Source organism: Spodoptera frugiperda, chromosome 1 (assembly GCF_023101765.2).
Source record: "Spodoptera frugiperda isolate SF20-4 chromosome 1, AGI-APGP_CSIRO_Sfru_2.0, whole genome shotgun sequence".
NCBI classification, from domain to species: Eukaryota; Metazoa; Arthropoda; class Insecta; order Lepidoptera; family Noctuidae; genus Spodoptera; species Spodoptera frugiperda.
In genome coordinates this window covers 2,929,877-2,943,093 of record NC_064212.1, presented here as the reverse complement: position 1 = coordinate 2,943,093, position 13,217 = coordinate 2,929,877, and the positions used below count along the sequence as shown (strand labels likewise).

General features: G+C 37.2%; 1 protein-coding gene across 1 annotated transcript in view; it reads left to right on the top strand.

The window, feature by feature from the left end:
• The window catches only part of LOC118273271 (uncharacterized), a 145,331-nt gene that overhangs the window by 104,772 nt on the left and 27,342 nt on the right, over positions 1-13,217 (top strand). The window lies entirely within an intron of this gene.

Sequence of the window (13,217 nt, the reverse complement as noted above, 5' to 3'; positions counted from 1 at the left end):
GTTCAGTGATCAGTCGCCCGCGTTCCAGTGTAGGATATTCGGTCTCCGGTCGCCGTCGAGTGCGTTCGGCAAGTTCGAAATACGTATTTAGTGAAATCGCGTGTCGAGGGAAACACGTGTTTCTGCCAAAGTGAGTTTTATAGTTTATAATTATAATGTGAATAATTATAAATATAAGTTATAGTTTATAAAATGTGTTTTTAGTTTTTATAATTATATTTCAGTGATTATTATAATTGTGAAGTTTTCAGTTTCGGTAAAGTCTTTGGTAAGATAGTGTTGGGATTGATTGGTTAGGAAATATTTTTTCGTACTTACTTTTGACGATGTAAAAATATAAGTATTTCAGTAACTTCTAATTCGTCGATCGTGTATAAATTTCCCTCTAAATACTTCACTACTTGAATGAAAACAAAATTTCAATACGATAATTAATTATTGACATTCGTCACTTCAAACTTTAAGTCGTTCTCCTGTAAAATGAACTTTTGACGCTTTAGTATTGCCATTCCAGTGACGATAAAATAAATATGGCGGGAGGATAAATGTCATTATTAATTCATTATTGCATTACAGACGTACAGTAACTAAGTAAGGATTATTAATAAATAACTCCTAATACTATCGCGGATATCCTTTATGAATTACAATTAGGTGAGCACGGATCTAGATGATTATATTTCATAATTAATTTATTCAAGGAAGTAGTGTCTAATAGGAATGTCTAGCTTTGTAGATTTTAGGTATAATTAACACTGTACATAGGCACTTGTTTATTACCTAAATATTTTAAAACTAATGCATATTGACTTGTTATTAGTGAATTAAGCGTGAGTTGGAATCGTAGCAATTGGTATTCCATTGTCTCTGCCTATCCTCATGGGAGATAGGCTTGAGGTTATGTATGTGTGTATGTCATGGATTGGAAGAGTGCTTTGTGTGATTCGGGGTTCGATTTCTGTGCTCGATTTAGTACAAATAGAGTAGAAATGTGAGTTTGGTGGTTGCTATTATGGGGGAGGATGATTGGTAGAGAATGCTGTTAGCATTAAGTCCTCCTTTTGCAATTGTATAAAACTAAAATAAATAAATATCATACAATTTGACTTATAAATCTATGATACTTATGAGTTACGTTATAAGTTATAGTAGTTTACGTTATATTCTAATTGGACGTAATTGCTAATAAGAATTAGGACGACGCAAAAATATGATAACGTCATAAGTCGCGATCTCATACAAAATTCGTAGAAATGAATCGTTTTTGACATGCCATTAAAAGTAATGAATTTGACTAGTTGTATTCTTGACTGTCGTTACCACATATCTCATAGCAAAATATCATAACTCTACTCTACATCTAGTACAGATGGGGCCCAGTAGGGCAGATGCCTGATCCGGAGCTGCGGAAAGCAGAAGTAGCAACGGGGTGGTTTTTAGTCAGTAAGAGTCTGACACTCCCTCTCGCCTCGTCTAAGGCGGAAGAAGACATTGGATGATTTTCCCCCTCAAAAAAAAAACCCTCCCGCCTCGCCCAAGGCGAGAGAAGTCATTGGATGATTTTCCCCCTCAAAATAAAAAAAAACTCCTCTACATCTAATACTTGTGTAATCAGAACTACAAATGCTACTATAATGGGTTTGTACTCAAAACACGTGCATTGATCTCTTATCGGTTACACATTTGAGCAGCTGTTCCATAGATAACATTAGAGACGACCGCATATCAAACTCAACGAATTGGTCTACATCTTTAATCGATTTTCGGTTTTATCAGGTTGAGGTAAAGTTGATAATGTATTGAAGAATTTGAGGTAGCTCGATGTGCTTTGTGTTTGAACTTAGAATGTCGAACAACGGTCAAGTATTCCAGGATTTGATTGGAGGACAAAGTATCGTTGTGTTGTTCGATTTTTGAAATTCTTATTATGAGTATGATAGTTCTCTTATTACCTATAAGAAGAACAGACTCATTCTCTATTTCTTTTTATTCCATAATGTCGACTTTAATAAAACGGATTTTTGACATTTAGTTCTAATGAATTTTCTAGAGATCATCATCATCATCATTATCATATCAGCCACAAGACATCAACTGCTGAAAATAGGCCCAATGACTTCCAGATAGGCGTTGTAACTAATAATAATAACTTCCAGGCGTAATAACTTCCAGGTTGGAAGCTATCCGCATCCAGCGGATCCATTATAGAGATGGATCCAGAGTGTTAACGTGTAACCGTTCGGAGTAGAAATGGCATGATTGTTAAGTGTATTTACATGTGGTAGAGTCTATCAATGAGAATTTATCAAGGTTCATTAGTTTATCTGGACAAACGTTTTAAATGAAATAATTATGAATAACAGATAAGTTATTATGTGTGCCAGTTCTTGATAAGAGTCTGTTACAAGGGACCTTGTAATTATTCGTATTTATTGTTATTAGTAGTTAGTCTATACTTACCCGGAGCTGCGGACTGCCTAGCGGGTTACCGGGGCTCCGGCTCGAAAAGTATAAGTAGGAACAGGGTGGTTTTTAGTCAGTAAGAGTTTGACACTCTCTCTTGCCTCGCCCAAGGCAAGAAAGTCGATGATTTTAAATTTCTGTCTGCGGATTCACCCATGTTCCCGTGGATAGAAATTGCATCCTGATCCCTTTAGTCGTTTTGACGTGAAAGATTAACAAATATTCATAATCACAAACTTTCGCATTTATAATATTAGTACGATGGGAAAGTGTGTTGATTTATTTGATTGTTACTCCTTCACGTCAAAACGGCTGAATGGATTGAGATGAAATTTGGAATAGCGGTAGATTATCATGTTCCAGAACAACATATAGACATAATCGGGAAGTCGGGTGTAACTGATGGCGGCTGCTAGTTTATATACTATCATAATAATATGAGTACAGATGCATATAAGTGTAAAGTACAAAATACATAATATACAGTCATTCTACTTCCTTTTTTATTATATTCTAGACCATGATTAATTTTGTTTTGTTTCCATAACAAATGGAAATTAGTAATCTCTTTGTTCGCTATAATAAAGAACGTGAGGAAACTACGCAATCGTAATCACATACATACAAACACATTATTATAATTATATATGTGTATATGACTTATAACGAGGTGGGTATTCAATTAGGTCAATGTACACGTGTATATGTATGTATTATTTTATTATAACAGTGAAAAATTTGGAAGTGGTTGGTAGAGTTATTTATTTTATTTATTAATTACCTTTTGCCAGCGGGATAAAAAGTATCCTATCACTCAAGTCAGCTCATAACCTGCGTATATGTCGATTTCGAATTTCATCAAAATCCGTTCAGTCGTTTCAGGGTGATTGACGGACAAACATTGAAATATAGAAACAAATTAACTTATTTATTTAGTACGACCTAGTTCTAAAATCTGTTTGACAATGTTATTGCCATAACAATTGGGTTTTTTAAGGGAGATCATCCAATAGTTTCTCTGTCCGAGGCGAGAGGGAATGTCAGACTCTTACTGACTAAAAACCACCCAGTTCCTACTCCTGCTTTGCGAACCGGAGCCCCGGTTAACCCGCTAGACACTCCGCAGCTCCGGATAGGGCTTGGGAGTTTTTTAAGAAAAATAATTTATTTTGGAATGTTTTTTTTTTGTAAACAGGATACAAAAGAGCACGTTTACACGTCAAAAATTATTATAAAAAAAAATCTAGATGACGACGGCATTTCCTAATGGACTATTCTTTTTAAACTAAGTACATTACTATGATTGATATTATACAGCTGTAACATAACACATTTGCCAATATAAACGTTATGGTGGACAAATTAACATTCCACGTCACTATCCAGTTGTCTGCCACGATTTCGTGCATCAGCTGATTCCTTGTGTAAACAGGAGCTCATGTCGACTCGAATTGACGGAATACGGTATTACATACATATGTAATGTTCTATGTGTACATAGGTAATGTTTTGTCTAACAACTTGTTGGTTACCGTGGTTCCGGCTTGTAAAGCAGGAGTAGAAACGGAGTTTTTAGTCAGTAAGAGTCTGACTCTCTTGCCTCACCCAAGGCGGGAGAAGACTGGATGATATTCTCCCTCAAACAAAAACATCCTGTTGGTTATTTACTTTTAGACTAGGGTAGCTATGGTTGCTGAGGTCGGTTTATGGATGGGAGATTTGTGCTAATATTAGAGGCTTGGAAGTTTTGTGGAACTGTTTAAACTGTCATATGCAATCATAATTTAGATTTTAGACGATTCATATATACATTACATAATAGGGGCCGTTCAATTATTACGTAAGCACTATGGGGGGGCGGGGGGGTCTTTACTTTGCTTATTTTGGATGACATGGGGGGTAGGGGAGTCTAGATGATGATTACGTCATCGGTAGTTATTTTCTTTTTTACACGAATGGCAACCCACACATTGTCTTTGCTTGAAAACGAAAAGCATTTTCGGGGATTCCCGCAAGTAATACATACATTTAGTGAACAGTGCGCGGTAATTCCCCTACTCGCTTTAGAACCGAGTAAGGGAATTACCGCGCGCTGTTCACTTGTCTAAATTTCCTCTATCAGTGTATTGTTTCGTTTGGCTGCTATAGCGAGTAGACGTATTGTAAGCATAGTAAAGCAAGTTAACATTTGTGTTACCATTCATTCCATTATCCAAAGTTTAATGTTTAAATAAGATGTCATTTCAAATAGACAAATCCAAGTTATACCAAAAATTGTTTGAAAGTTTTAAAAAATCTCATACAAGTACGAAAGTACAAAATGTACAAAAGTTAGTTAACGAAGTGTGGCGAAATTATAAATTACAAGCAAAATCCGACAAGGAACTAGATATTATTGTATCTAAGAGAATCGAAGAAGAATTGCAAGCAGCGACTAAGAATAAATCCAATTTACTACATTTTTTTCTAAGGTGAGTGACGAAATCATTTTAGGTACCTACTAGAAATATTAGAAATCGCCAAAAAGTTTCTCTTTGCTAATTAGAAAATATTATGGCCTATCTTAAAGTATAGAGGTAATATTCATTATATAGATTTATTTCTTATAATTGATTCCGTCAATTGGTCACAAAATACAGGATGTCAGTTTTATACATATATATTATATACCTACAGAAAACTATACTCTATTCAAATAGGTATTTAACAGAATGTAAACAATCTTTATATGTCTTTTTATTGAAATATGTGGTTTAAAATTGTAAACTGTGTAAAATCTGTTGTGATTCATTTAAAAACTCAACCAATATTAAAAAATTGCTTTTCTGTAAATACATAAAGGTGCGTACAAACATCGTGAGGCGTGCGCCGCGAATGGTTCGCACGTATACATTTATTTATTTATTTATTTATTTATTTATCACATGTTTCCTTTGCCATTACAGATATACTAAATCTAATGCGACAAAGTAACTTATTATAAACTATATCTAACTATAACTTATTATAAACTTTCCCTAACTATAACTTACATGCTACACAGTACGTGGTCCTTGTGAACTCACTCAGTGTACAGGTGAATATATCTATGGTGTCTGCCACTGTGTTGAGAGTGCGCAGCGCACGAGTAAGCGGTGCGCGCCCCAGCAGGTTCGTGCGCCCACGCGGCACCACCAGCAGCCGCGGCCTGTGCCGCCGCTCCACATACTTGTCCGGTATACAGAATCCTATCTCGGATAGTATACCTGAGTTTTGTATACTACCTCTTAAAACTTTAAAAACATACGTCACCAATGCTACTTCACGTCTAACTTCTAATTTATAGTAGCCCACCATTCCGAGACAGAACAAGGTAGGATACAGTAAGGGGTATCCCGGGTATCTTCCATATAATTTTAAATACATAAATCGGATGTACTTGTTCTGTATCCGTTCTAGCATGGTCTTGTATTTTAATTCACTCGGGCTCCAGACGGCCGCATTATATTCGAGATGACTCCTCACAAGAGCCTCGTACAAAGCCCTCAATGCACGGATGTTCGTGAAGTCATTTGCCAGACGCAGCAAGAATCCCAGATTCCTGTATGCCTTTTTACAGACTCGTACCACGTGTTTACGAAACTGTAGATCACTGGTGAAAGTAATGCCTAAATCCTTTACCTCCGTGACACGCTGCAGCGGCTCTCCGTCCATGATGTACTGGTAGTGGTGTGGGCTTCGTGTGCGTGTGAATGAAAGCACTGAGCACTTTGATACATTGAAGTATAGCTTATTGGAGTGACTCCATTCAGTGACCCTCTCCAAGTCGTGCTGCAGCCTGTCACAATCCTCAGTGTCTTTTATAACTGTAGATAACTTAAGGTCATCAGCAAATAGCAAGCATTTGGAGCTAACTACCTCTGATATATCATTTACCACAATAATGAATAGCAAGGGTCCTAAATTTGTACCTTGACTGACGCCCGATCTGGTGCAGTATGGATCCGAGAAGTATCCGCCACAGTCCACATACTGACGCCTATCTCGAAGATAACTGGCGAAGAACTTTACTGTGTGAAGTGTGCAACCCATACCTGCCAGCTTCGATAATAGTACGTCATGGTCGACCGTGTCGAACGCCTTCTTAAAGTCAAGATAGGCCACATCCACCTGATGACCAGCGTCGACAGCTGGTACCAACTGTGTCATCAGTTGAACCAAGTTCCCCGCTGCACCGCGTCCAGGGCGGAAGCCGTGCTGCGTATCAGACAAATAAGGACCCAACTGTGTGTAAAGGCAATTGTGAACAGCCATCTCGAATACTTTAGCTGGCGCGCTCAGTACCGCGATTGGCCTGAAGTTACTGACATCCGTGCCACCTTGACCCTTCGGTATGGGGACCACCCGCGTAAGTTTCCAACGACTTGGAAAGTATGCATCCGATAAGCAGATGTTAAATATGTGCAACAAAGGTTTTATTAGCACCATGCGGCAATCCCTCAAAATGAAGGGCGGAATACCGTCCGGACCCACTGAGCGCTTAGGCGGCAAACAAGTCAGCGCGCTCCGAACGGCCGCCGGCTCGAGGCAGGCGAGGTGCACATACGCTCCACTCGGTGCTGCTTCCCGACACGCCGCCTCCGCGCTCAGCGTGCCCGCCGTAGTACTGTACACAGAGTGAAAGAATCGTGCATATTCCTTGACGCATTCATCACCAGATAGAACTCGACCCTCCTTGATTAGTTTGTATCGACTAGTCGTGTCTTTTTTCGACCTTACGTAATTCCAGAATGACTTAGGGTCTGTAGCGAGATGGTTCTGTACTCGGTCTCTGTAGCGAAGGTGACAACGCTCTGTTTCCGCCTTCACCCTTGCCCGACACCGAGAGAATGCCTCATAGTCACCTGGAGATTTGGTCGCTTTATACTTTTTGTGCAAATTGTATTTTAATTTAATTTCTTTTATAAGATCTAAGTTATACCATTCTGGATATAGTCTTTTGTTATTATATTGAGTTTTCGGAGGAATGCAGGCTTCAAAACATGCGTATAATTTATCATAATAAAAGTTTAAAGCCAAATCAGGGTCTTGGATACTGTACAAATCTTTCCAGTCTAACAAATTAATTAAATTATATAACTTACTGTAATCTGCTTTACGAAAATTCCATTTCCTATACTGTGGGGGAGGTTGAGGTTGTGATTCACAAGTTGCGGGTGTGGAATGTGTTGGTGTCGGCGCACATGGGGCCGCGACACTGACCGCGAGCGGCGGGTGGTACGCGTCCACGGGCTGCAGGCCCTCGCCGGCAGCGCAAACCGTCACCCCGCTACGCCCACTCAACACTAGGTCTAGTTGCCTATCATTGCAATTTGGCACCATGTTACACTGAGCGACCTCACAAAAGGCCAAAAAATATTCAAAATAATTACATACATTAGTATTGCACGAAACTAAATTAAAATCTCCTAAAATTAAAATATTACTTCTATACTTAATACACATTTTTTCTAATAAACTAAACATTACCATGTACTCAGTCTCTTCTGCTTTTGGTGGAATATACACTACACAGCATAGAAATAAAAAACGACTATTTTTATACACACTTGCACATATTAATTCGAATTGTTGAGTGTCAATATTAATGTCATGTGGCAATTGTACTCGTCGCAGTTCAAAACACGGTGTGGCCACTAAAAGTACGCCACCTTGTTTGCGTCCGTCCGCTCGGTCACAACGAAGGATTTGGTATCCTGGCAGTGAGATTTCTGAATCATAAATTGATTCGTTACATCCAGTTTCGGTAATGGCAAATATATCAGCTTCCGATGATTCCAGCAGCGATAAAAATCTTGTTGTTTTGGTTCTTAGCCCTCTAACATTTTGGTATAAAATATTATACGCTCTATTGTGTGCTGGTTTGGGGGCGATTTGATGTGGTTGTGGTTGTGGTTGAACGTCGAAAAAAAATCCATTCACAGAATTCTACATTTAGGGGCCAAACATCAGGATTACACAATTTTTCGAAGCAGTTTTCCGGTAAACCTATTTTAAATGAAGAATAATTTCTTTCAGTTCTCGTTCTTATTTTTTCTACTATAAATTCCGAATTATTTCCTAATATATGTTTTATATATTCCTTAACATGTGCCGTAGCATGCCTCAGGTTGATGTATGCGAGACGAACCATTCGCGGCGCAAGCCTCGCGATGTCTGTACGCACCTTTACAGATATCTGATTTTATAATTGCATATTTCAATAAAAAGACATATCAAGATTGTTTATATTCTTTTAAATACCTACTTGAATAGACTATAACACCCTGTATTTTGTGACCGGAACGATTTGCTCGTTTAAAGATATTAGATTTAAAGCCATAGGGTTTTGTATTTACCATATTTATTGCCATACTTTGTATTTATGTAGCTTAATAAGAGAATCTTTAGCAGAACCCATAGAAAGTTTTTATTTTTAGGCAACCTGTAAACCTGCAGAAAAAACACAAATTACACAGCCAGCTTCAAATATTAAAAAACAGGAAGAAGATAAAATAAAAACCGGTAATGAATCACAACAGCAATGCGAAATTAATAAAAATACAGATAAACAGAGACCAAAACCTTCTCAGGAAGCTATGAAAAATAAGATTGCTCTACTCGAAAAAAATTTGAATGCTTTGTATTCTGCCAGAGATACTATGTCAATCCGTGCTGAAGTTGATAAACAGATCATTAAGTTGCGCGAGGAAATAAAAACAGCAAAACTGTCTTTAAACAGGAAGGTTCAAAACGCAGTTGCCCAGAAGAAACACAGGGATGGTATGAAAAGAAAGTTAGAAGATATTTGTCATGAAAATCCAGAAATGAAAAAAAGACTATCTCTGAGGGATTCAGTGGGACGTCCTAATCTTGAAAGCAATCAACCTTTACTATTGAAAACAATCGCGGATATAGCTTTATTTGGGAGTGCAGCAGATGATAGAAGACGAACGGAATCAATTCGCAGCGTAAAAACTCTTGATGAACTCACACAAGAATTACGTAAAATGGGATTTGACATTAGTCGCAGTGGGACATATCTTCGTTTGATTCCCAGAAAATCTAATTCTGCAGAGGGACGAAGACATGTATCGACAGTCCCTGTTAAGCTCATTCGGGCTCAAACTGATCACCACAAGAGCCACTTAGATAGCAAGTTCGCTGAAACATCAATCCATTATTTAGAGAACATAGCATCCATACTAGGACCAGATCAAGTATTTTTCATATCTCAAGATGATAAAGCTCGAGTCCCTATTGGCGTAACTGCGGCAAATAAGCAAGCACCTCTTCTAATGCACATGGAATATAGAATCAAATTGCCTGATCACGATTGGGTAATCGCTGAGCGTCATAAATTAATACCATCTGTTTATGCTGGTATCAAAATCACTTCCAATATGCTAGGACAACCGCAAGCCGTTGGATATTCTGGACCAACATACATCGCTATTCGAAGTGGAAAGCATAGTTCATCTACTGCTAATACTCATGCTCAGGATTTCGAGACGCTTCTCGAACTTGAAGAGTTTCGACCATTAGCTAAAACTGACCATGGACTAGTAAAACCAGTGGTAATCATGACGGTTGATGGAGGGCCAGATGAAAATCCGCGTTATCAAAAAGTCATAGGGTTTGCTATACAACACTTTAAGCGACATGATCTCGATGCATTGTTTTTAGCTACCAATGCTCCCGGAAGAAGTGCGTATAACAGAGTAGAGCGCAGAATGGCTCCTCTTAGTCGGGAACTGGCTGGTTTAATATTGCCTCATGACCATTTTGGGTCTCATTTGGATGAAAGTGGCGTTACAATTGATGAACATTTAGAAAGATCTAATTTCGAATTTGCAGGAAAAGTATTAGCTGAAGTATGGAGTTCAATGGAAATTGATGGCTATAATGTTAATGCAAAATATGTTGGGGCAGGTGAACAAGATCTTCCTGATTTTCCAGACATTAAATGGTATTCAGAACATGTGCGTGAAAGCCAATACTTGCTCCAAATTGTAAAATGTAGAAATACAGAATGCTGTCGTCCAAGAAGTGGACTATTTAGATTACTAGACAACAGGTTTCTTCCACCACCTGTAAAAGTAAAACAAACAGTTGATGACTTGGTTTTAGATGAAGGAGGGCAATTTCTTAATCTTCCAGTCAATTTAGCTCTACGCTTAAGTGCTTCACTCAAAGATTTCCTGCAAATGCCATACGATTATTTTTGTCCGACGGTACAATTGAGGCTATCAAGTCGAACATGCAAAACGTGTGGTCTTTATCATGCTTCCGTCAAGTCACTAAATCGTCACATCGAAAAGATCCATAAGAAAGTAAACACGCACACTGATAGGAAAGTTAGACCTGTAAGAGTCGCTGCTCGTCGTGCTAATGAACTGATGTGCATTATTCAAAATTTAGAGCACCATGATGTTGAATGGCTCGATGAGAATGACGTAGACATTCCAAAATCGGATGAAAGCGAGCAGACTCACAACACTGAGCAGCAATCGAAGCAATCCAATGTCATCGAAAACTTAGAATCATGGATTCGGGTTTCATGGACTGAAGACTGTTAATTTGAATTTAATATATGTACCAAAAATTTAAAATAAGTTTGTTATGTTAGTAAGATATAATATTTTTGTCCTTTACTCTATGTTGAATACCGTTTCAGTAAAATATAATCTCTATCCTAAATCTATTTTCTTATTTTTCAAATTATAATTATAACATTATAAAATTAAAAAAACAATACATTAATTGACAAATGTTTACGTAAGCATGGGGGGAGGGGGTAAGAGCTTTGCTTACTTTTGCTGACAAGGGGGATGGGGGTAAATAATTGCAATAAATCTGCTTACGTAATACTTGAACGGCCCCATATCATCAATGTTCCAATATTTACAAATAGAAAATGATCTAATGATGAACGCATCTGCTCTCATCATGTTCCTGTGACACATGAGTTCACATGACAAGTGACAGATGACAGAAGTCGCATATAGACTATCGACGAGCAAATCAACGGATGACGTCATAAAATCCTACATCGCACATTTGAAGTTTACATGCAAATGCAAAATACATGCAAAGCCCGCCAGGCATGATCACCTCGCCTGGTCGGAGGATTCTCCTTTTCTTAGGGAACTTTACTCACTGTTCCCTAAATTCTTCTATGACTTCATTTACGTAGACGCACATCAAGTTATCCCAATCTCTTTAATTGATTAACAACCTTATTAATTGGCAATAAAGTTAGAATTTGATCGAATAGAATTTGATTGAAGATTGTTGTCCTCAGGGTTATTTTCTTTTTCTATCACTTTGACTAAATATTAGTTTTACATTGTTCTCACATAGTTGAAGCAATCGAAACAATGTAACCATGAATTGTATTGTGAATCTGATTGGAAAAGAGTAACCTATGGAGTTTCTTGCTCGTTCTTCTCCATAGGAATCTACACTTTGGAACGAGCAAATAGCTTCACTAGAGGACTGACCGACAGACTGACGTTATTAATGTTATTATATTTGCTTTGACGTTCAAAAGTGCCTTCCTGGTCTAATTGAAATAAATAATTTTGACTTTTGACTTTGACTTTGATCAAAGGATTTGTGAAGATAAGGGTATTTTGATGTGCTTTGTGTCCACATGATGAAGTTGGCTATATTCCAATTCTGTTTGGCGTAAAAATCCGTTTTTAGTACATTTCTCTCTAATTATAGTCAAACACGTATGTTGAAGAGATGCCAATAAAATTATTTAGTGCTCAGAAGATGGTGTATAATACAAGATATACATATTTCTAAGAAAAAAGGCGTAATAATTAATTCTAGTATTTAAGATAATAATAAGTAAAATAGATATAAATGAAAATTGGACATTATTGTATAATCAGAATAAAAAAAGATAATTAAATTTAATTAAAAAAACTCGTAGCAAAATCCTAGCAAGAATACAACGTTCCATTTTCAAATATAGTATTTTTTTATAATTATTCCCTTTGCTTACAAACGAGGTTAAAACTTATGGGTAACAAGAACAACCTCATTTCGTATTATAGTATATCTACGTGGTAAATAGCAATTACACGTCGCTAGTACGCAATCGATGCGTAACGACACGCACACGTCACGCTCACGATTCACGCAAACCTCTATTTTAATAAAAAAAAGCAAAAATATTAAACTTTCCAACGTAATGTTTGGGAGCAAACTAATAACACAAAACAAAATTAAGAAAAAAAAGAAAGAGACTCATTTTTTATTCAAACTACTTTCCCGCGCTATTGATTCGAAATTTGAAATGAGATGGTTGATTGAAAAAAAAAATGTATTGAATAAAGTCTTTATAGTTTGGTTTGTGGTGTTACGACATAAGAAAATTATTTGTTATGTGGTCCGTTTATTCTCGTTACCATTAAATACGCTTTAATTTTATTGTAACTTTCATGAGATATACTAAATTAATTATTATGTTATCGGCTTACTCATGTAACTGTTTGACGAGGAACTCGACTAGTTTCAAGCCATACTAGAGGCTCATATTCATGAACAGCATTCCGCAACACACGACGTATGACATCGCCGTAGCCAGTAGCAGCGCGATAACATAATAATTGAATACGTTCAGTTAAACAAAAAGAATAATAAGTTCTTTTTATCTAAACTCGAAAAATTCACTAGAATGAAAATTATTTTTGACGATTTCTCCGTTGTTTAGTGATCATATC